The 23,262-nt window shown below is 53.1% G+C and overlaps 1 protein-coding gene across 27 annotated transcripts in view; it reads right to left on the minus strand.

The window, feature by feature from the left end:
- PCBP3 (poly(rC) binding protein 3) overlaps positions 1–21,862 on the minus strand; it is a 54,237-nt gene extending 32,375 nt beyond the window's left edge. For 6 of the 27 annotated variants that reach the window (XM_064433360.1, XM_064433359.1, XM_064433354.1 and 3 more), the window contains exons 1-2: positions 18,841–21,860; positions 6,773–6,863 (exon numbers count right to left, since the gene is read on the minus strand). The gene's annotated coding sequence lies outside the window, so the exon portion shown is untranslated. Of the gene's footprint in view, positions 1–6,772; positions 6,864–18,840 lie in introns of all 27 variants that reach the window. The other 21 variants (XM_064433379.1, XM_064433377.1, XM_064433378.1 and 18 more) reach the window with 10 other exon arrangements.
- Between the last annotated feature and the right edge of the window lie 1,400 nt (positions 21,863–23,262).

Raw genomic sequence — 23,262 nt, forward strand, 5'->3', positions numbered from 1 at the left:
ATCATGGCCTTACAGAATCATTTAGGTTGGAAAAGACCTCTATGAACACCGAGTCCAAGTGTTTCCCCAGCACTGTCAAAGTAAACTCTGTCCCCAAGTGCCATATCCACGTGCCTTTCTAGCAGTTCCTGGGATGGGCACTCCACCACTTCCCTGGATAGCCTGTGCCAGTGCCTGACCACCCTTTCCATTAAGAAATTTTTCCTAATATCCAATCTAAACCTCATGGGGCACATTCTGAGGCCATCTCCTCTTGTTCTGAATGTCTGCGCTGATACAATGACTCAGAGCTCCAGCGCAGTTACACTGCAGTGGGCACGGCCACATCCCAGCCAAACACTTTCCCTCCCTTCCAGGAAATTCCCAGCTGATTTCCTGGTTTTCTCCTTTATCTGGTGAACCCCACTTATGGGCTCAGGCATTAGCCTCCACCAAAGCAAGCTCATTTTGTTGTGATGGCAGAACCATTATTGCAATCTTTTGTGTGAAGATTACTGGATGAAACTGTAGCCTTTCCCTGCCAACCTCCCCAGGATGATGGTCTGGAACATCGCTTTCCCCACCGCAATAGGACAGCAGGATGAGAGTACCTATCTCTGTGCCCCGATACATTTGTGGGAGACAAAACCTTGAGGTTTGTATTAATTGCAGGTTTGGAAGACATTCAGAAACTTGAGAGATATATCTGCAGAGATCTATAGCATGCAGGATTTCCATTCATTCACACGAGCTGCTGCAGTGCTGCAAGCAGAGGTCAGAGACTGACAAGTGAGGGAAATGCAATGTAGTAGCAGCAGGATGTTAGAAGTCCTTAGGAAAGGACTTGTTTGGGCTGTTTTCAGGGCTTTTTCATTGTGAGACCATGAGAAAAACCAGTGGCTTGAACCTGTTTAACCACCACCTCAACAAGACTATTAGAATTTTAAAGAGTTATTCAAATAATAATGGGTCCTCATTTAATTTGTTTAATTAAAGTTGATTTTGGAAGGTTGGGGTGAGTAGGAAGGGGATGGGAACTTCTGGAACAACTTGCCAATGAAAACAGAATTTTCAGTGAATGTCACACTGCGTTAAGTGCATCAGAAACTTCCTCCTATGAGGTGATGACAGCCAATGCTCATTGCAGCTGGGTCCACTGTGACTCAGTGACCAGAAGTAGCTGCAGATGTCGGTGAGCCTTTGGCAAGACCCTGAGTGCCAAGGAAATAACATTTCCTGGGATAAGGAACATCAACTCTTTCTCCTTTGGTCTGCCAGCAGATTAAAGGATACATAAAAGGAATTACAGTTTTTTCCTGAAATGCCAGCTGTCCCTCCAAGCCCAAGCCATTGCTGGGAGCATCCATGGGAGCTGCTGATGGTCGAGCAAGGATCAAGCATTGGCTGAATGTTGGCTGATGCCAGGTGTCCCAGTGAGCTGCGGGAGGCAGAGCCAGCAGCACCGCACTGCCCCCCCAGCCTGGACCCTGCCGCGGGGCTCGGCACTGCAGAATGGGGCGGGTTCTGCTGCAGAAGCCGAGCCAGGGGAAAGAATCCCAAACATCCAACGTCATCTCCTGGCACTGCAGAGACCAGGAAAGTGGCTGCTTCAGTGCCACGCTCTGCATCCACATCCCTGACTGCGCCAGTGAGACTTGAGAAGCACTGCAAGCAGTGCTGCAGAGGGCAGCTGGACCAAGCATGCCAGAGAGTGGAGTAACTGTGTGGTGTGCAGGGAGCTGGGGTAGGTGAAACCACTGGAAAATGGCTGGGAAATGCTCTAAAACCCCCCAAAACATTGGTCAGGGACGCTCCTGTTAAAATGCCAGGTGACAACCCAGGTGGGAGAAGCTCTTGGCAAGCAAAGCCAAAATGAGCTTGGCAATGTGAAGAAAATAAGATAGAATTTTGCAACTTAAGTGTGTGCAATTAAGTGCACAGGAACAGAGCAAATGCTCCCATCCACCTGAAAGTGGCTGGAAGTGACAAGCTGACTTGCAAGATCAGGAGAAGGAAACAGGAACAGTGAATTGGCTCTTCAAAGGAGATCCAGGCAGCAGAGAGTAACCCCAGACCCCAGGGGCCAGCAAACACGGACTCATGGGTAAGGGCTGGAGGAACCTGAGCTCTGCAGCACAGGAGGGCAGAGGGACACAGGGCCTTGAGCAAGGGGCTTAAGCTGCTCTGAAGAAGATCCAGGAAAAGAGCTTCTCCACAGCCACACCATGCTGCCAGTTATCCTTCCTTAAATCTTCCAAACATTCACGTGTTGGCAAATAAAGCTCATCTCTGTTAAACAACCACACTTACAACCTTGACACCAAGCCAAATGCATCCAATTCAGGGTTATTTCCTTCCAGCCAAAGGCCACGGAATTGAAGCTAGGAGGTGCCACCTTGCAGCAGGAGATGCCTCCACAATGCCCCGGGGATGCTCTGGCAGGGTTGTGCATCAGCCCCAAAGGACCCATACCTTGCCCCAGAGGAGCCAGCACAGTTGGAAACACACCCCAAGGGATGAGACAGTAAAATATCAGCCCCCTAATTGCCAGATTTTAGATGTCACTTTTCAGGGGAACCCAAAGGACTCTCCAAAAAGGATGCTCATAGCCACAGACCCATGGTGGGTGCTTGCAAAGGAGAGACCACAGGGAGGTGTGTGGACCTCCAGAGACAAGCAACTTGTTCCCCAGCTTTCTGAAAATGAGAGGCACGGCACTGCAAAAAGCTCCAGGCACATTCCCCATTCCCAACATCCTTGCAGCTGGGGGACAGCTGAGAGGAGAACCCCTCCATGAACCTGGAAAAGCAGAAAGTGCCCACCTTCCAGGGCATCCTTCAAAACAGATAAGGATGCAATCAGGAGCATCTCTCCACAGTGCCCAGCAGCAGCCAACCCACAACCCCCCTCATTCACCTCCTCCTCCAGAGCCTGCCGGCTGCCCTGGTTTTAATCCCAAAGGCAGCATCATCCTGATAATTTCCTCCATTTTCAATCTAGTTCCCTCCATTTTCAATCCACTGATCTAGGGGCAGTCCACAAATCCCTTCATCCTGAGTGCGAAGCAATCTACTGCTTCATCTCATCCCATCTCCATTTCTCTAATCCCTGGAAACAGGGATGAGGTTTGGAGCACAAGGGCTGCCCCAGAGCAGTCTGTCCAGGCACTGCTGGACAGAAACATGGGGGACTGGGGCTACTCTCATGAATGTCACCCAACTTCTCAAAGCACCTGGAGCAGGTCCGAGCCCCTCCTGATCCAGGGATGGGGGAACACATCTTCCCACTCCCCCCAGATGCCATGCTGGGGACGTAAGGGACAGATTAGGTGCAGCACAGAAAACATGTGTGGATCAATCAAGGGTCATGGGGGTTGTTACAAACACCCTGGTCCCATCAATCCTGGTTGGATCCAGGGCTCTTTGTCTGCAATTCCAAACCCATGAGTTTGACCCTGGCCATGGATCCTCTTTGGGAATGGGAGACTGATCAGAGACATGCGAAATGGGACTCTTGTCTGCCTTCCCTGGAATAGTGACCCAGCACCCCGAGGGGATAGGTCGGGATGCAGACTGACCCCATCCCTCCTTTGCCAAGCCCCCAGTGGTGCAGGGCCAGAGGAGGCGGGAGCAGGGGATCGCACACCGACGGCCACCACAGGGCTGTGTCCCACCCAACACTGTCCCCAGCCCAAAGGAAGGGGCTGCAGGGCGCTGTGTGACAGTGCCGTGTGGTGGCCGTGCTGGGCTGCAATGTCCCCATCCTGCACGGTGCTGGCTCTCTCTGCTCCAGCTGACGAGGAGGAGGATGGGGGCCCTCGGCATCCGGAACTGGATTGCCAGTGTGCTGCACTCAGACCCTGACAGCAGGCTCCAAAACTGTCACTCCCGATCTGTTTTCACTTCAGCTAAACCTCAACCCCGATTACAATCAAGGCGAGCCGCCTCTCCTCTCCCCTTCTCCCTGTGGTAGGTCCTCTGTAACCTCGGGTCTCAACGCTGAGCCAAACCCCAGCCAGGGAATACATGGACTGGCTCCGCTGGGAATTGGGGGTGCTGGAGACGGGGTCAGGACTACCCCTGTCCCCAAACCTGGCCCTGGCAGTGAGGGCACAGCCACTGCAATGGTTGCATCCCTGCAGGGCTGTGGGTGTCTGCCAAAATCCGTGGGGGATGCGCCACCGATATCACCAACACCACAACCTGCCTCTGCCACGGGTGGTATCCAGCTTCAAGGTTGCATCCATGGACTGGAGGGGGTTTGGTGCCAGTAGGGTGCCCCCACTGCCCGCTGCCAGCTCACTTAGCAAGCCCCAAATTAAATAAATAAATTAAACCAGATCCGTGTGTGTGCATGCAATCACAGCACCAGGATGGATGCGTTCAGCAGAAAGCTGGGAAAAAGCTCAGCAGATGGAGACAGCCCTCACCGACGGGGGAAACTTTCAAATTCCCTTTACAACTCAGCTGGCCATAAAGCAGCTGCAGAGAACCATCAGACTCCTGTCATAGGGGCTGTCACCCACCCTCATGCTGCAGGACTGGGGGGCTCAAGGGCAGAGGTGCCACCTTGTGGGTTTGGGAACCATCCCCTGCTCTCCAAAGGCACAGACAGCCTGCAGTCAGGGCTCCCACTGCTCCGCCACCACTGGGATTGAGCTCATCCGAGTGTGCCAGGCATGTTCTCCCCCCACCACGGAGAGCCACGCCGCCAGCAAGGTGCCCTCTCCGCCTGCTGCGCAGCAAACACCCATTTTCCAAGAGGAGGCCTGGAAAAAGCAGTTGATGCCCTGGGAAAAACAATCCTGGGACCACCAAAGCAGTACGGCCGGCTGGTACCCAGGGGAGTACCCCTCAGGGTGGGGGTTGAGCAGTTCCCTGTGCCCTTGGTCCACCCCCAAATCTGAGCTGGCCACCACTGAGGGAATTGCTCCATCCGCCAGTGATCCTGACAGCATTCCCCTTCCCATATCCCACACTACATTCCTGCAGCTTCTCCAATGCTATTTTGAAGGCACTGAAATAATGTTGGAGGCACTTATGAAGAGATTTGTCCCAGCAGCCTTTTGTCCCCACCTCAAAATGACCATTTTTCTTTGAAGGAATAAGGGTCTTCTTAATTCAGCAAGATTAAAAGCACATTTCCTGCAGTTATTTCCCAAGAAGACAATTTTGCTTTTGTGTCTGAGAATGCTGAAAATATTTATACAAATGAATCCCTAAAAGAAAGGAGGAAGTCTGAGATTAAGAGCTTTGGAAATATTACCGAATTATTCTAGAATTCTGTATTAAGAGCAAAATCCCAGATATGAGGAAAGAATGCCTGTTGGTTGTTTTTTTTTTTTTTAATTCAGGGTTGGGTTTCTGTGTCAAAATGCAGCCCAGCATCTGTCCTTGCATCTGTCAAAACCAAGGTCAATCATTTTATGGAAACTTAAACAAAATGTCCTTGAGCTACTGTTTCTTGTTTATTTTTAAGCTAGATGTGACTTCCAATTAATAAAATCAGATTTTTTAAAATGGCTCACATTCAAATCACATTATCCCAGAAATCTCAGATTACGAGAAACACATATCTAAGAATATTTTTCCTTTATAGTATGGAGATGATAATTTGAGGTTGATTTCAACAGCTTTTAAGTACTCTACAACATTTGCCACTAATATTTCACTTTTCCACTCATAAAGTGATCATGAAACCAAGGAAAATGCAAAAGAAACATGAGGGTATCAGGAAGAATTTTGACACCCTGAGGAAAATGGGTATCTGAGGGCAAACAGAAAACAAAGCAAGCATCATAATAGAAGGGATTCCTCTCTCCGAATCAAATTTCCCCAGCAAAAGGAAAGAAAATGAGTGAAAATAGGATGGAATTAAATAAGAATATTTACAGCATTAAAAATTAATGGATGTGGAATGGAATTAGAAATATTTTTTTTAAAAATACTGGAACTAGAATGGAATTCAAAATAAAAATATTAAAAATTTGGAAATAAAGTGGAACAAAAAAGTAGAAATACCTAAAACCAAACCAAACAAAATAAAAGAAGGTTAAAAATCAAATTAATCAGGGTTGGGGGTTTTATTATATTGCCACACTAAGACATGATTAACATTCCTCTTATTTTAGTGTCCATTCATGAAGGTAATTCCATTTGTGCCATTCCCGCCCAAGTGCAAACACAAATGACGCTGTCCAAAGCCTGAGCTGCAAATCATGGAATTTAGGAACAGCTGGATATTCTGGTTAAGCAAGAGATGGATGCCTCCCTACCCAGGGCAGCACTGGCTGCTGGGTATGGGTAAAATGGAATTTAACTAAAGTAACTACTTTAACTATTTAACAAATAATTTAACTAAAGAACGCACTTCAAGAATGATGATTTTGCAAAACCAAGTCGCAGCAAGATTTGTCTAATTTAACTCGCAAAAAATATCTGGCAATTTTTTTTTTTTTTGCAAAAACAAAACAAAAAAATATTTGGCAAAATAATTTCCTAAAAATATTTTGGGAGTTTCTCCCAGGAGAGACTTGGGGAGCAGCCGCTAACTTAAGGGAATCCCATTGCTCGTGTGCCGATGCCTCCCATAATCCCACCTCACACCGCCACAGACGTAAATTTCTTCCACGAGAGATTCCCTTAAAACTGCTCCTAAGCATTCAAAGCTCTTCCAACCCACACTGGAGCCTGGGACCTGGCTCATTTCAGGACTCTTCCCTGACTTACACTGGTGGAACAATTTGCCCACAGCGGGTGGACTTCCACTAAGACAATCTTTTAAATCTCCTTACCTTTCTCAAAGAACCGCTTTCGTGCCGCGTTGGAGGGAGGGGGATCCAGACAGATGGCCAGTCTTTTCACGTTTGGAAAGGATGAAAAATGCTACAGGGGAGAAAAAAAATCCCAGTGATTTTTTTTTCTTATTCCGCTGTTCAGCGCGGAAGGGCTCCCAACCTCATTGGCCCTGGGAGAACCACCACGTGGCACGGGATGAAGGGCACGTGACCTATTTTCTCCCAAATCCCTGGGTTTGCTGGAAAGGGGGATGCACCCACTGCTGATGCTCTTGTCATTTCATGGACTTTGATTTTTTTTTATTTTTTTAAAGGCCACTGAGCAAATCTGGATGGCTCCAGGCGATGAGGGTGAACCAGCCAACACTTCCAACATGAAGGAGAAAGGATCTCAGCCTGAGATGAGCTCCGGTGCTCTGCCTGTGTGCAGGGGGAAATTTGGGCATGTTTTGCAGGGTGCCTGCCCACCCAGTGCAGGGCCAGAGCCTCCGGGAGGGATAGGAAGGCTGTGCTAAACCCTCCATCTCAGAGGCAGCAGCATGGTGGGAAGCACCAGGCTGAAGCCCTGCCTGCACATCCCAGAGTTCAGCTGGTCCCTGCAGGAAGCGGAGGTGTTACAACTGCTCCATCACCCAAACCAGATGATCTTGTGCCCCAATGTTGCTCCTGACCCCTCCTCAGCTGTTCCCATCCTCTGCTGTCTTCCCAGCTGATGCACCGAACAACTGCTCCAAGAGATGACAATCTCCTTCTTTGGAGGCTGCTGGAACAGCTTTCTGGGAAGCTGGACCAAGAGCAGTGGAGGGAGCGTGGCACACTCCAGGTGGGCACTGCCTGCTCCCACCAGCCCTTGGCCACATCAGGCCCAAAGGGTGTTTTAGTGTCCCCCTACATACACTCATCCAGCCCAAAATGCAGCACAATTATGAGCATCCCAAAAAGATCCCCAAGACCCTGTGAAGCAAGGAAAGCCAAGCCACTGCTCCCAGAATCTGATTTTGACTGGTGCTGGGGGGTCCCCTTGTCTCAGCTCTCTGCCACCACATCCCAGCTGGCCATGGTCCACAGGCCAAGCATCTCCTGTCCTTCCCTCATTATCCAGGGCAGGTACCAGCCCTTCAGTGTCCAGATATTCAGTTTGGGGCAGGGAAAAGGAATTTTTGTAGCCCTCAGATATCCTCATGTTTTGTCCATCAGAGCTCAAGCCAGCTGGACCAGTCGGAAGCAGCATTTTTCTGGCCACCTGAGTCTCCACTGGGCTGTGCCAACCCTTGGCTGTGTCATCTTTCCATGCCAGGGATACACCTGTTCACCTGAAAGCTATGGCCAAATCTACCTTGGGCATCTGCCCTTGGTAGAGCCCTTCTGCAGAGCAGCTGTCCCCAGCCACACCATCACCCAAGGGCTCAAGACCTTCTTATCCAGGGATGTCACCTAAGGCTCCTGAGAGGACCAGCTGAGCTTGGTGAAGCAGCCATGGCCACCTCCAGCCCTTCTTGGCATCACCACCATGTCCCAAATGCTGGTTCTTCCTTGCAGATGTTCCCCTTCCATGGCTCTGCACAGCAATGGGATGCATCAGAAGCACAGCCCCTAATTCCAGATTCTTCCTGAGGCCAGACTGTCTCACCATGCTGTTCCCGAAACCACAAGTACAGCATAAAAGGCCCCAAACAGTGTAGAAAACTGCAGGGTTTCACCCAAATCCTCTCTGGCTCAGAGGGTCATGCTCCAGCCAGATCATGGGGCACTCAATTCCAATAAAGACACACTGAGGGAGAAACTTCCCACACTAAAACTTTCAAATGCAAGCTATGGCCACAGCCCAAAGCACCCAGCTTGTCGCTTGCCCCTCCCACGTTTTCTGATGGCCACAGAAAAGAAACCTGAGCACCCTGGGATAGTGGAAGGCATTCCTGCCCAAGATAGGGGTTTGGAACGAGATGATCTTTAAGGTCCCTTTCAAGCCAAAGCATTCCATGATTCTGTGATTCCATGAACTCCCACCCCACCTTTCAGCCCCCTCCTTCCTCCCCAGCAAAGCTAAAGCTGGCTCCCCAGTAATCTTCCCAATAATTATATAATAGAGAGGCAGGCAGATAAATAATTTCAGGCCACTGTGCCGATAGAAAGCAAGCTGGATTAAAAGATCAGAACAAGCAATACTTAGATTAAAATGGTTTGTTATTTTCAGCTGCGGGAAAAAAATCTGTGGCTAAAGCACAGAAGACGCGAAGCAAAGGCGCATCATCTTCTTTCCCCCACCCAAAACCTGACCTTTTTACATATTAGCTAAGACAAGTTCTAAGTTTCCAACCTCAAATCAGGTTTTGCTTCCCAATAAGTAAAAAAATATACATTTTGCCAGTTCACATGACATTTTAGCTAAAGATTAAGAGATGCTTCAAGTTGTGTTTTGCCCACATGAAGCCATCAGAGTCCTTAATTCAGGAGAACCAGTGCATGGCTTGGCAAATAACGTCACTGCCTATGAAAAATGTGGCTCCTGGCATGATGGGCACCAACCCCTTTGCCTTGTCCCATGCCTCCCCACACCCTCGAGCTGATGGCAGGTGGATGCCAGGCTTACCAGCAGTGCAGAGGTGGCAGTGGCAGCTGGGAGAAGCCCATCAGACAGTGGGACAGCTCTCTACAGGGACCTATATGTTGTCCCCCTGGCCCCCAGCAAGGTCAGCAGCCCGGGGTGCTATGCTCTGACTGATGGCTTTGGAAAGGCGTGAAGGGGAGGCAGGAACAAAACGGGGGAGAGAGGGAGGTGGTGCTGGGGGCCGAGCTCTCCGCAGGGCATGGCACTCATCAGCCCAGTTTGGATCGATGGGTGATTCACCTTCAAGTTCAGATTGAGCAGAAGGGTCAAACTGGCAAATGGTTTGGCACCGGCGGGCACGTCCCTGCAGCCTCATGTCACAGCTGTTTGCCTTGCTGGAATGGGCAATTACCACCCCACAGCATCTCCAGAATCAGCATTCCCACCTGAGCACATTGCTAACCCCGTAGAGTCTCCATCTTCCAGCATCAGCAGTGACCACTCATCCCATCACCTGGATGTGAGATGGAGCAGCAGTTTTTTGTGTGAAGTCCCAGAATATCCTGAGTTTGAAGGGATCCACAAGAATCACCGAGTCCAACTCCTGGCCCTGCACAGGACGATGCCCACAATCCCACCTTGTGCTCTTCCAGGTGTCCCTCCCAGCTGTAGTTTTGCTATAAAAGCGTCATGGTACCACACACACACAGGATCAGCCTTGAGTTCTGATGATGGAACCCCATGGGGCAAGAGGTCCAAGACACAGCCTTGGGGAGGGCTTGGACAGAGATAGGCACCAGGCTCCTATCCCTCCCATGGATGTGGGAGAGGGGCTGGGTCATACACCTGAGAGAAGGAATGGGATGGTGGACAAGGAACATGAGAAGGCAGAAAAATTATGTCAGAGGCCTTACCAGAGGGAGATGGGAGCTATGAGATGTGATGCTCACCAAAATTTTTCCTTATATTGCAGGAAAGTGTATTCACTAAAGCCAGAGAATAAAACACACTTACTGGACGGGTGGTGGCAGAAACCTCAGACCAGACACCACCAGTACCCACCACATCACCAGAGGCAGCGGATAAACCTCCTCACAGTTTTTTTTTTTGCAAGTTCTATCCTTGCTGCACCTGCAGCTCTGTGGGGAAACCTCCATACCCCGACCCAAACACAGCCTTGTGCTGCAGGTGCAGGCTGTTTGCTCTGGCCAGTCTCTCCCAATGTTTTTTGTGCAGAAAACAGGGATGAGTGACACTCATAAAAGGAATGGGAGAAAATAGAAATGGGTTTGTCTGTCACTACATTTCTGCTTTATGGAGCTGTCTTCCCCCTCAGAGACATGCATCCTCCCCTCCACTAATGGAAATGTTGCCCTACCATCCATTCGTGCCAGTCAATGCCTGGGACAACACGATGCCCTAAGGCCACTCCTGATCTATTTTAGTCACAAAAGCAGAGTGGCTGATGAAAATCACCCCGTCTCTGCACTTCCCAGCTTAGCTCTTTCTCTGGTTTTAATGGAATGGCCAGCGTGGTGGAAAGCAGGTGGCGAGGGCAGAGATGGCAAGTTGAGAGACCTGCACAGATGCAGGAGAGAGGCCCTGCCCCCACCTGCAGGTGTTCTAGAGCCTGAGAGACCTGCAAAGATCCCTCCTCCCAAGATTTGCCCAGAAGCTGTTGCTGCCCCATCCCTGGAAGTGTTCTGGGCCAGGTTGGATGGGGCCTGTGGAAAGTGTCCCCGTGGAACAAGATGATCTTTAAGGCCCCTTCCAATCTGAGCCATTCTGGGATTGTATGACTTGGAAAGGACCTTACCTTACCCTACAGGATGGCCTTGAGCTCCAGAGTGATTCCTGGGAAGGTCTGGCTGCACCAGAAAAGGGCATGCTGAGCGTGGGGGAGAACTCAGCAGTCCACGGCAGGAGCCTGCAGACCAGGACACAGCAGCGGTTAAGGCACGTCACAGAGGAAAGACCAAAGCTGCTTAATGTGAACTTCAGAGAGAAGTAAAACACAGACTGGGTTGGGGGTCAGGGGAGAATGATCAAGAGCATCACCTCCAGGTTGTGTTTGGATAGACAAGCAGAATTATTTTTTTTCCTACACTGCAAACAGGTTTGGGCAGATCCTCAGCATCCACCAACCACAGGAAATCATCCTGTGGAGGAGGAGGCCCCTGGAATACCAGAAAGACTCCGTGGTGATCACAGACCAGCAGTCCTCCTCTGTGGCCACCTGCCTGTGGTCATGCCCAGCTGTGGAGCCAGGGGCTTGCTTCCTGCAGAAATCCAGCAGTGGTGGAAATTATCCAGCACGTTCCAGAGCCATGGGTTCCAGATGCCAGCTGGATTTTTGCTGCTGCTCCCAATAAGTCAACTGGGGCATGCACTAGCTGTCAATACAATCAATGGAGCAGCCTCAGCCGCTAATAAACCGAGTGCCAGAGGGCTGGAAAACCTCTCCACTGCCCAGAATATTCCCTGGGCAGCAGGGTGAGTGGGCTGCAGACCCCTTGCTTGAACTTGGTGCTGCTCTTAGTGTGCTGGGGCACCTTATGTGTCAACAGGGAAAACCTTTCTCTTCCCGGTGGCTCAGCAAGCTCCGTGCTCATCCCCAGTGACCTGGGCACTTCCCTGCCATGGGAAGGAGCCTGTCAGCCTGTCAGTGCTCCCATGGGACCTCCTGAGGTCAGTCTTCAGCCCTGCTGATGCTCACAGCAGCATCAGCAGTAAGGTCAGAGTGGGTTGCCTAGGGCTTTATCCCTTTGGGGCTGAAAACCTCCAAGGATGGAGCATACACAGCCTCTCTCAGCAACCAGCTGTCCTCAGAATCTATGGTTTTTTTGCTCAATAATTCTCTCCATGTCCTCCAAGGTAGCAGCTACATCCCCAGCCAATGTCACCTGCAAGTAGCACAGGTGCCAGGATGGACTCTGAGGGATTTCCCTGCTCTCCACTGAGCCTACACCAGCCAGATAAATTCTTAATCCCAGTAACTGCTGCAATCGCAACATCCAGTCCCATGGGCTCTGGCCAAAGCTAAAAGCCTGCAAAGGATGGAAATCTCAAACTGTGACTCACCCACAGGGCCAGGTCGGGATCCCGTGGAGCTGGTGGTCAGCAGTGCAGGAGGCAGGGAAGGATCTGGAAGACAGCACATCTCAGCACCCTGAGGAGCCCAGGCAGCCCCCCAACGTGGAATCCACAGAGCATCCTCCCAGCCCTGCTGCTGTGGCCAAGGGCAACACAGGGAACCGGGAAGCCCAGGGCCAAATGAGAGGAGTCCCTGATAATTGTTTTATTCAAATCAGTACCAATTGCTGGTCACTGATTCCGGGATTGATAACAACAAGGGAAAATCCTCATCACAGTACTAGTCTCATCAACATACCCATGAAAAGGGAGCTCAGGCAAGGATTTAGGGATGCTGGTAGGACAACGGGTTGCAAGAAAACCTCAATCCTTCTTCCCAGAGCCAGTATGGGCACAAATCATCAACCCACATCCCACAAATTCATGGGGGAAGAGACTTGCACTCACTTCCAGGTCCTAGGTTTGAGTTTATCTCAAGGCAAGGCTTAGCATCCAGCGAACACAGCATTAAGGAATTTTTTAGCAGTTTTCTTAATCATTAATGAGTCCATCTTTCAATAGCTCTGCTCCTTCTTATGTCCCACTCCTTCCACACACCAAGCTGCAGGTGAGATCCCAGCCATTACCCTGTGCAGGTCACCTCCAGGCACACAGGAGGTTTGGTGCTGTGCTGGAATAACCTCAGTTCCAGCACAGGTAAGAGTGAACCTCAAGCAGGAGATTCTGCTGGGCACAGCCATCCAGCACCTGCCACACAGCACCACAGTGGGTTTTTCCTCACCACTGACCAGTCCAAGGCACTCAGGAATGATCTTAAAAGGTATCATGAGATGGATAAGCAACATTTGGGCAGCTGGGGGACTATCACCCTTGCCATCATCTCCCAAATCCTCTCTTCAGCATGGCTAAAGGCCCTGCACCTTGTAGCTGCCCTGACAGTAAAAGCAAAGGAACCAGTTTGAATTTTTTTTCCTGGTTGCTCTCCCCAGTGAAGCATGCATTGCCAGGAGAAGCACCAATAGGCTGCTCCCACCAAAAACTTTCCACCTCCTGACCCATGGCAGTGGAGAGCATGGCTCCATCCCTGCATGGCCAGCTCGCCTGCTAGCTCTCATGGACTACGTTCTGTCAGGAAATTAGGTCAGCAACGTTCAAAAGGATCACTCAGAATGCTGAAGGAGTCATTTCTGAACAGCAGAGTGCTTAAATCTCAGCAAAATCCCACCTACTGCTCCCACATAAAAGCACCTGAGGATGCAAGGAATTCCAATGCACCGATGTGACGAATCCCAAAAATCAGCCTGTGGAGACTACAGCATTTCACTGCCCTTAACTCATCCCAGTGAGCCCACAGGGACCCAGGGGCTGGGCAGCACCTGAAGCTTGATGGCCCCACCTGCACTGGAGCCCTCGGCCACCCCATTCCAGGGGCCCCAAAATTTAGCCTGGGATGGGAATGGAGGAAACACAAGTACATGGACAAACCTGGGGCCATCAGCAGAATGCCAAGGGGAAGGAGCTGAGGGTGGCTCTCTGCTCATGCCCAGCTTCCAAGGTGAGCTGGTGGTACTTCCATGAGGGGGCAGCTCCTGTGCCTGGTCCCACAGGGCTGTGAAAACTCCCTGCTTTTGCCCAGGCCAGCGCAATCCTACCACAAATAATACCACATCCCCTACTCCACACCACTCCCCTTTCCCAAAAATACCAAAGCCTGTTGCAACACCCATCCTGCCTCTCCTGCAAACTCAGGACTTCAGCTTCCCCTCACTGGTGAGTCCACGGCTTTTTGTGACCATCAGGAACCTTCCTTGGGATGTTTGGGACCATGAGGCACACGTGTGAGGTCCAAGCTTTGCAGAGAGTGTGCAGAGCTTGGAGAGGTCCTATAGCCTTGCTGTGACTCTCCAGGGAAAATTCAAGGTCTTTTGGAAGACATGCTGTGAAGTGGTGAAGGAGGGATGGGATGGGGATGGAAATGGCTGGGATGGAATGGATGGGATGGGATGGATGGGATGGAGATGAGACAGGATATGACAGGATGGGTTGGATGGAATGAGGCAGGATAGGATGGGATGGAATGAGATGGGAATGAGGATGGGGTGGGGATGTTCTCCCACAACACCACCAGACCCTGATCCATAGTACACTCCAAAGACAGGAATACCAGTGAGATGGCTCCACCTGCACTGACCCCCAGGCTGCCAACCCCCTGTGTGCTGGAGGGAACTCCATTTCCCTCCCCTGAGGATGCAGCAGCTCCCACACTGCCAGGCTCTGCTTCGCTCTGGGGTTCTGGGCACCATCGCTCCCTGCGCAGGGAGAGAGGGATCCTCCCCTGACCTGTGTTCCCATCATTCGCCTGCCCGGGTGTTCCACACAGACAGAGGCAATGATTTTGATGTCCCAGTGAACAAGCTGTCGGGATGCATCAGCCTCAAAGGGCAGCCTTCAGAGCTGCCTTCTCCTCCCATGCGCTGCCTGGGCGAGGAAAACCGATTCCAGCTTCGCGCGCGCACACACACACGCACACACACACATGCACACACACACACACACACACACACACACACACACACACACTGTGTCACCGGTGCCTGAGATTTTCCAGCCTTTTAACTAAAAATCCCTGCAAACCCTACCCATGAGGAGGGGGAGGCAGCGAGCCTGGGGCGGGGGTCAGAGGGGAGGTGCCACTCAGCTGGCAGAGGGGCAGCCCCACGGGCAGAGCCCCCTGACGTGATGGAACCTGAGCGCTCCAGAGCCATCAGGAGCCTGGGCAGAGATGAGCTGAGAAAAGCCATGAGCAGAGCTGACATCAGCCCCCTGGGTGGGTACCTAATGAGCGGAGACACTGTCCATTTGTGGAGATGAGGAAAAGTTAAAAGATTTCCGAGCTGACACCTGGCAGCCTCCATCGGTGTTCCTGACCACACATCAGGGGAAGGAGAACAGCGGTCACCCCCGGCTCCGCAGGGTTGGGTGAGCTGGATGGCCACGGGGTTGACATTTCAGCAGCTCATCCATGCTGCCCAATTCTCCCCTGCTTGTGTTTTTCTGCCACCTTAAAAGAGAAACTAGTGCTTTGTGGGAGCTGGGGGGGAGGTCTGGCAGGGGCCCTTGCGGCCCCATTGTCCAGGAAAAGGCAGCAGCATGGCAGGGAGCACATTCCTGGGTCTAGCAGCACACCAGACCTGCTCTAGGCTGGGATCTGGGCACAGGCAAAAGCTCCTTGTGTCCTGTGGTCTCCACATCCCAGGAGTAGGATGGCACTCAGCAATGCCTCAGCCCCTGACGTCGCCCAGCAGCCCCCCCATGCTTCCACAAACCTAGTTCTGTCAGTCCCTATAAATCCAGCCTTCCCTAACCCCACTTGTCACAAGCTCTTTCCTAACTCACCTCCAGCCTCTTCCCAACCCACCACCTTCCACTGGTGACATGACAGGAGTGATGGAGCAGGAAAAGGGAGAGCCCTGTATCACTCCTATTGCCTCCCAGCTTTCTCCTCAGGAAAACCTGGGTCTAAAAGTTTTTAAAACTTTTTTTTTTTTGAAGAGCCAGCAAACAGCCCCATTCCCCCCCAAATCACACAGTGAAATGCTCTTCTCCCCATCTGCCTACCTGCTTTCCTAAAGGCCAAGTGGATTTACAGAGAAAACACCTCCCTGCAAGTATCCTGGCTGAAAAGGGAGATCTTGGAGCATCCTCAAGGCAGCCTAAAAAGCAGCTTAAAAACACTGACATTACTTCACATGGTTTTGACCACCTCCACCAGCAAACAGTCTCAGGTCTAAACCCCATTACAAGCATGACTTTCACCTTCCTGGCTCCAGGAATTTTTGCTCCTTTCCAACAAATATAGCCAGAAATGCCAAAAAGAAGGGTTCAACCCTTTTCCTGGGATGCCTGGGAGTGCAAAGAACAGCTGGATTCAGGCTGCTCCTCCCTGGCACCCGCTGACCTGCTGGGCTTGAGCAGATGGAGCAGCCACAAATCCCCCCATAAGCCAGGGAAGGAACTAATCTCCTAGAGGACAAATTGGATGGCAAGGGGGGGAAGCTCAACGTTCCACCTTTTCCTCCTTCCTCTAACAAACCCAGCAGCACCCACCATACCCAGAGGGATCACAGACTCCCGAGTGCAGAAGAGGCACCAGCAGTTTGGGTACCTGGTGGAGACCCAGACTGGGGACAAGGAGACATTCAGGTCACAGCGAGCTAAGCCTTACCTGCCCTGTGCAGAGAGGCACAGCAGCTGGTGTCTCTGTGTGGAAAACCACATCTGGTGAGCTCTGAAAACTTCCAAAATGCTCTCCAGCCTTGACAGGCTGAGGCTCCTTCAAGACTGAGAGGTCTTTGGTGGGTGTGGAAAACCGGAGGAGCAGCCACTGGGATGAGGCGGATTACCAACAGTGGAATCCCTGGTCCTTCCTCACTGTTGGAGGAAGATTGTAAGTCCACTGGAGAGGGTTAGTCCAGGTTCACAGTATGGGATCAGGAGAGCCAAACACGCTCTCTCCAAAACACAGATATTCCCAGGACTGGGAATGACAACATGCTGATGTCAAAGACCCACAGCAGATCCCACCATGGACATCACCTCCCCCCATGTCTTTCAGAAGGGTGTTTCTGCCCCTTCAGCCCAAGGACACACAGCCTGGTCCTGCTCCCAGGGCCATCCACCAGCACCCAACCCAGTCCAGCTCATTTTCCTTCTGCTCCAGAGGCCATGGAAAGTGAGAAGGTCAGCAAATTTCGTGCCACGCTTCATTCTTCTGGGTTGCGTTTTTGTATCCTCTCCTTTTTTCTTTCTTGTGCCTCCTCTTCCCATGCCTAAGGGCTGTAAAACTCCTCCTGTGTGCTCACAAGGGACAAATGCCTTGACAGATATTGTCAGCCCTACTCAGGACAAGGCGGGATAGCTGATGAGGACAGGCACAAGAGCTCTCAGAAATGCTTGGAAGGAGGAGGCTGCAGCCAGGGAGAGGATGGAAAAGGTACAGGCTGGGATGCGTGGCATCTGGGTTTGGATTGCACCCTGCACCTCAGATGGAGGATCATTGATGTAGTTTGTTTTGGGGGGGGCACCCCAGGGAGTCCCCGGAGGGCCTTCTAGGCTGAGTGCTGGCTGGCAGCAGCAGGCAGGCAAGGAGACTCCACACGGCTCCTGAGGGGGCTCATTAAATGAGGGTTTATTGGAGGTCCCATCCCCGGGAACAGCATGGTTACTGAGGGAGAAAGGGGGAGGGAGGGGGAGAAAGAAGGAGCCTAGGGGAGGGAAGGGGCAAGAGGGGAGGAGAAGGGCCAAGAGAGAGTCTGATTTCCCTCCCAGAGCCTAAGAGGGAAATTCAAAGTGGGCACGGAATCAGACTTGTGCCAATGGGATTACAGATAATGATGGTTCAGGGCAGGACCACAGGCTCGGGATACACCATACATTTTGGAGGGGTGAGACAGAGCATACCATTTAAATAAAATGCAATACCACAGATCACGAATGGCCAGCAGAGCCTGCGGAAGCCCTGATGAGGTGTGACACCCACAAGTGTGTCACAGCATCAGTGCCACCTCTCTGGGTGCCACTGCACATCCAAAGGAATGGGCTGGGACAGACGGTGAGCCATCGGTGTGTCCCTGGGGATCATGGCCACTCAAACTATGCAGTCAAAACAGGCAATTTCAAGTCCCCCACTCCACCCCATGTCTTGGCAGGGAGATTTGCAGAAAATCAAAGCATTTCCTCGAGGAAACACCAGAAAAACATGTTTTCCAGGTAGGAAAACTGAGTCACAGAGGAAACCACCATGGACAGGCCTGCCTGTCCCATGTAGCCACAATGTTCCAGGGAAGGGCTTCATTTCCCAGATACCCTGGGCTCATGTTATCATGCCCTGCCTTCATGGTATCAGTCCAATAAAAGACTTTAAATGGGGAACTGTTTCTATATTTTAAGGAAAGTTTAGAGGCACAGAGTGAGTGAGCATCTCTGGAGGTCTCTGGCCCAGCTCCCACCCCGAGCAGAGTCACTCCAGAGACAGATTAGGCTGCCTGGTACGAAATTACTCCACCCTGAAACCTCAAAACTTTTTCCAAGCCCTCCATTTTCTGCCTGCACACAAGGAGATGTTCCCTGGACGCCCTCAGCCAGTGCCATTGCCAAAAGGCCTCATTTTTGTCCTTTTCAGAGCACACTGGGTAGCAGGGACCTCATCACAGATCATCACCTGGATAAAAGGGGACCACTGCATGGTGGTGCCCACAGTGGTGATGTCCCCATGCCCATGGTTGTGACCCCATGCCCAGAGCAGTGTCCAGCCTGGGATGGCCACCAGCCTGCGTGACCTGTGCCAGGGGGAACATGCCACCACCACCCCAAGGGTCCCCTGGACAGCACCAGGCCTGGGGTGGGGCTGTTCCTGCCTCCTCACCTCCGCAGTGGGCTGTAGGCACAGCACAACCTGGAGGCACATCTGGCAGTGCTGGAAGGGTGGTGCTGCAGCTGGATGCGTGGCTCCTTCCCTGCAGAATAAAGGGATGAGAGTCAGTTATGGAGCAAAAGCATCCTCCAAACAATACGCCCCCCACAGCAGGTCCCCATCCTGAGGACACCCACACAAGCATTTGAACCCATGCCAAAGATGTCACCACCACAATTCTCTCAGGACAAGCAAGTCCTACATGAGCTTTTCCCAGCCCAGCTGAGCAGAGTCCTATACGGCATGATCAGAGGCCTCTGGGGCACTTGGATTTTCAGGAAATCATCACCTTGTGCTGGGAAAGTAGGGACAAGAGGGTTTGCTCCTCAGTGGCAGGGATGCATGAGTCATCCTCCAGCCTGATGCCCTTGAAACAGAGCCAAAAAAGCTTTTACCCAAAGTAGCTAGCAATAGGATACCAGAGCTGAAGCTCCAGGATTAACCCTTTCCTGGCAGAAGCTGGCTGGCTGCCCTGCCATGCAGATCCTTTCTCCTCCTCTGCTCAGTGCTGGGTTTTCCCACTGTGTGCACCCACCCAGTGCCAACACTGCCCTGGCAAGAGCAGGAAGGGGGACATGCCATGAGACCCCTATGATGGGTTGCTGCCAGACCAAATTCCCCAAATGGGGATACATAATTTCTCTTCCACATGTCCCACAACACAGCCTGCCCAGCAAATAGGACAATGTTTGGGGTCCAGCAAAGCAAAAACAGAACTCAAAAAAGAAGGTAGAAAATTTAAAGCTCTTTATTTCCACTGCTTTGGAGGGAAGGCTCTTGACTCCTGCACTCCCGAGTCCTTGTTTCACTTAGGAATCCACCAACTATCCATACCTCTGATGGGATCCTCATTGTTTGCCAAGACTTGATGACCTTTCCCCAAAATAGGGAGAACTAGCCTCCTGGAGAATCCCATATTCCCTCCTTGACAGAAAAGAGCCCCTTAGGGACAAGTGGGAATTTCTGTGTTAAAAGGAGGTTTTCCTCCCTGCAGAGAGGTGCCAGCACCTAGCTTTCCTGCCAGCCTGATGACAATGGACCTATTCCTGCAGTGTGGAAAGGTGGGAGCTTCAAACCATGGCCATGGCAGTGGGCACGAGCATCACTGAGCTGGGACAGGGCAAGAAGATGGAGGATGATGCTCCTTCCCCAGGGCTGGGAGTGAAGGGTCCACCAGGAGTGGCTGCTGCACTGCAGCCTTGCTGTACAGGGCCCCAAAACATGCCCAGCCTCTCCTAGGGCCATCAAAAAGAGAAGGGGAATGTGCTGGGGGTTACATTGGTACCCACTAACCTGGGCTGGAGTCTCCTGCCACAGCCCCATGGACCCAAGCATCACTCAACCCACCCCAGCAGTCTGGCAGTGTATTGGTATCTTTTATTTTGGCATTCCTTTACTGCCAGCTCAGACAGGGATTTCCCTCTCGAATTCTCCCACAGGCCGCTATGCAAATGATCCTTGAAAGCATGGATTAGGTCACAGAGATTTTGAGTGGCTTCTTCACCTTCCCCAGGGTTCTTCATCCTGTTTGCTTCCTTACAGTCTGCAGCGGGGGCTGCTGACCATCCCCTCAACCCTGGGGGATCCCTGTGTCCCTGCCAGCCCACCCCAGACCCCAGGTGCAGTGTCCTGTGCCTCCCACCAGGACCACCCACTCCCTTGTACTGCATCCCTCACGATGCACTGACACTCTCTGGTCTCCCAAGGATGGGCAGCACGAACCGCCCAGGCCTGGGAAGCCTGGAACATCCAATCTGTGCCACAGCAGTGGGCACTCCCCCACACCCCCAGCACCAGGGGCACCATGGTCCCAAGCTGCACGATCTGCCCTGCCTGCCTGCAGGACTGGGGGAATCCCTGCAGTGATTCCCAGGGAGCCATGCAGCATCCGCACGGGGTAGGGATCTCTGCAGTGCAGCGTCTGCCGGGGGATGCTGCACTGGCCAGGCCGCTGCACGGACTCCTCCCCAGAATGGGTCCCCACCCAGACCCCAGGAGGACCTTCTAAAAGGAGGTGGGCAATAAACACTGCCCCAGGGGCCAGAGCTGAATAAATTGACCCCTCCTGAGCCCTCTCCATGTGATGAGAGGTGGTGGCTCCAGTGGGGAGTAACCCAGCCCAGGGCACCTACTGCTCCCTCGAGGTCCCTCAAGGCACATGCTGAAGACCCAGCACAGTGACTGAGTGGGTGACAGCCCTGCCTGTGGCAGGGGGTTAAAATTAGATGGTCTCTAAGGTCCTTTCCGACCCAAATCATTCTGTGATTCTATGATGATTCTGACTTCGGAGGAAGAACAGAAAAGTTCTGCCTGGGGAAACTGGTTCCCAGGAGATATCTACCCAGCTGCAGGGGAAGTTTTGAGACCTGGGACCCCTTTTCTCCCTGCAGTACTGATGCTGAGGCTGCATTTGCACCACTTGGTGACCACCACACCTGGAGCACGGGCTCATAAGTGACCACCAGCCTGACACTTGTGAGCTGTCATGGGTGCTGGCACCCAAAAACCAGCAGCCAGGGCTCAGAAACACATCGTGGGACCCCTCGGGATATTCCCACCCAAAGTCACGCTGCATCCCCGCCGTCACCCATCCCTATGCACACTTCTCGCTGCACTAGCAAGTCAGGGTGGGGTCGGAAAGCCGTTCCCCTTGGGGACCCCCACTTATCCCCAGGCGGAGACAGCAGTTTGGGATGGTTTCAGCAGAGCCCGGGAGCCTCCCAAGGCTGGGAGCCAGGGACCGACACCTCCCAGCAGCCTCGCAGAGCCGCCCAGCCGGGAAGGTGGCAGCACACGGGGGCACCTCCTGCGCACGGGGGGACACGGGGACAGGGTTGGCGGGCGCACGCCCTCCGCTCCCGGGGCGAGGGCGCACCGGGAGCCGCCTAGCCCCGATGCTGCCGCCAGCACGGGGACCCTCCTTCCCCGCTCCAGGTCCCGGGCCCCCCATGCCCAGAACACAGCGCTCAGAGAAGGCAAAGTCCTACCTGCGTCCGGCCGGACGGACCGAGGCTCGGCTGGGGCAGGGCGGGGCAGCGGCAGGGCGGGCTCGGGGGCGGCGGCAGCCCGAGCCGAGCGGAGCGCCCAGCCCTGCCCGCCACCCGCCGGCTCTGCCCAGCCCCCCGACTTCCTGCCCCTGCCCCGTCCCTTCCCGTCCCAGACACAGTCCCTGTCTCCAAACCTGCTCCTCCCCTGCCCCAACTCCTCCTCTAGCCCCTGCTCCTGCCCCAGCCCCTCCACTGCCCTCTCCCTAACTCAGCCCCTGCCGCAGCCCCTGTATCTGCTCCTCCCCTGCCGTAACTCCTGCTCTTCCCCCTGCTCCGTCTCTGCTCCTGCCTCCGCCCCGTCATTGCCCTCTCCCTAATGCAGACCCTGCCCCTAAACAGACTCCTGCCGTCCCAGCCCCTGCTTTTCCCCCTACTCAGTCCCTACTCCTTCCCCGCCCTTCACTCTCCTCGCCCTCCTGCAGCCCCTGCTCCTGTCCCTAAACCAGCTCTGCCCCTGCCCAGTCTCTGCCGCTGCCCTGCGGTGGCTGGGGGCAGTCCCACGTGACACCGCCCACGGTGACTCTGCCCCAGGGTGACTCTACCGCAGGATGCTGGCATTGCCCGGGCGCCCAACACCGCCCCGGACCCACACCCTGCGGAGCTCCTGCACCCGGACCCGGCTGCCTTCAAGGGAGGCACCTAACCCTGCCATCAGGGATGGACAGACAGGAGGGAGGGACAGGGTGGAGACAGGGAGCTGGCGGACACGTCTGCCAGGAGGGCTGGAAGCCTCTGAGTTGGAATATCCAGGGCTGCCTGGACCTTGCAGGCTGGCTTGGGTGGGACGGGCGTGTGTGTGTGTGACAGTCCCCAGACGTCTGGGATCCTGCTACCGCACTTCCAGGCGGGAAGATATAAATATTTCAGCGGAATAGCCGAGCCCTGTCAGCTTGCATTTGCTTCTGGCAGGGTGAGCGCTGGGAAAGCGGGAGGAAAGGCGGGGAGAGATGCCCTCGCAAGATGCGCTCGAAGATGCGTCATCTCCCGGGAGATGGGGCATCAGCTCCGAGGCCCGATTCTCGGGGGCTCCACCTCCTCTAGGGATCCTCTTCCCTCCGGGAGAAGTGCACGGCCGTGCCTCAGCCCTTCCAGGTCCTGCAGGCCGGTTCCACCCCATAAGCAACTCTCGGGGGTTGCTGCCAGGTTGGGCGAGGGGATGAGAAGTTTCGGGAGCTCTGCTTGGAGCACAGCGGGGAGCTCCTCGGGACCCTCTGGGATACGGCCCAGCGCAGACTGGTTCAAATCCACGCCCAAGAAACAAACGGAGTGCAGAAATAAATCCAAGCAGCCACGGGTACCATAAATCCTGGAGGGAGCCAAGGCGGGG

The sequence above is a fragment of the Passer domesticus genome, chromosome 10, assembly GCF_036417665.1.
Source record: "Passer domesticus isolate bPasDom1 chromosome 10, bPasDom1.hap1, whole genome shotgun sequence".
Lineage (NCBI taxonomy): Eukaryota > Metazoa > Chordata > Aves > Passeriformes > Passeridae > Passer > Passer domesticus.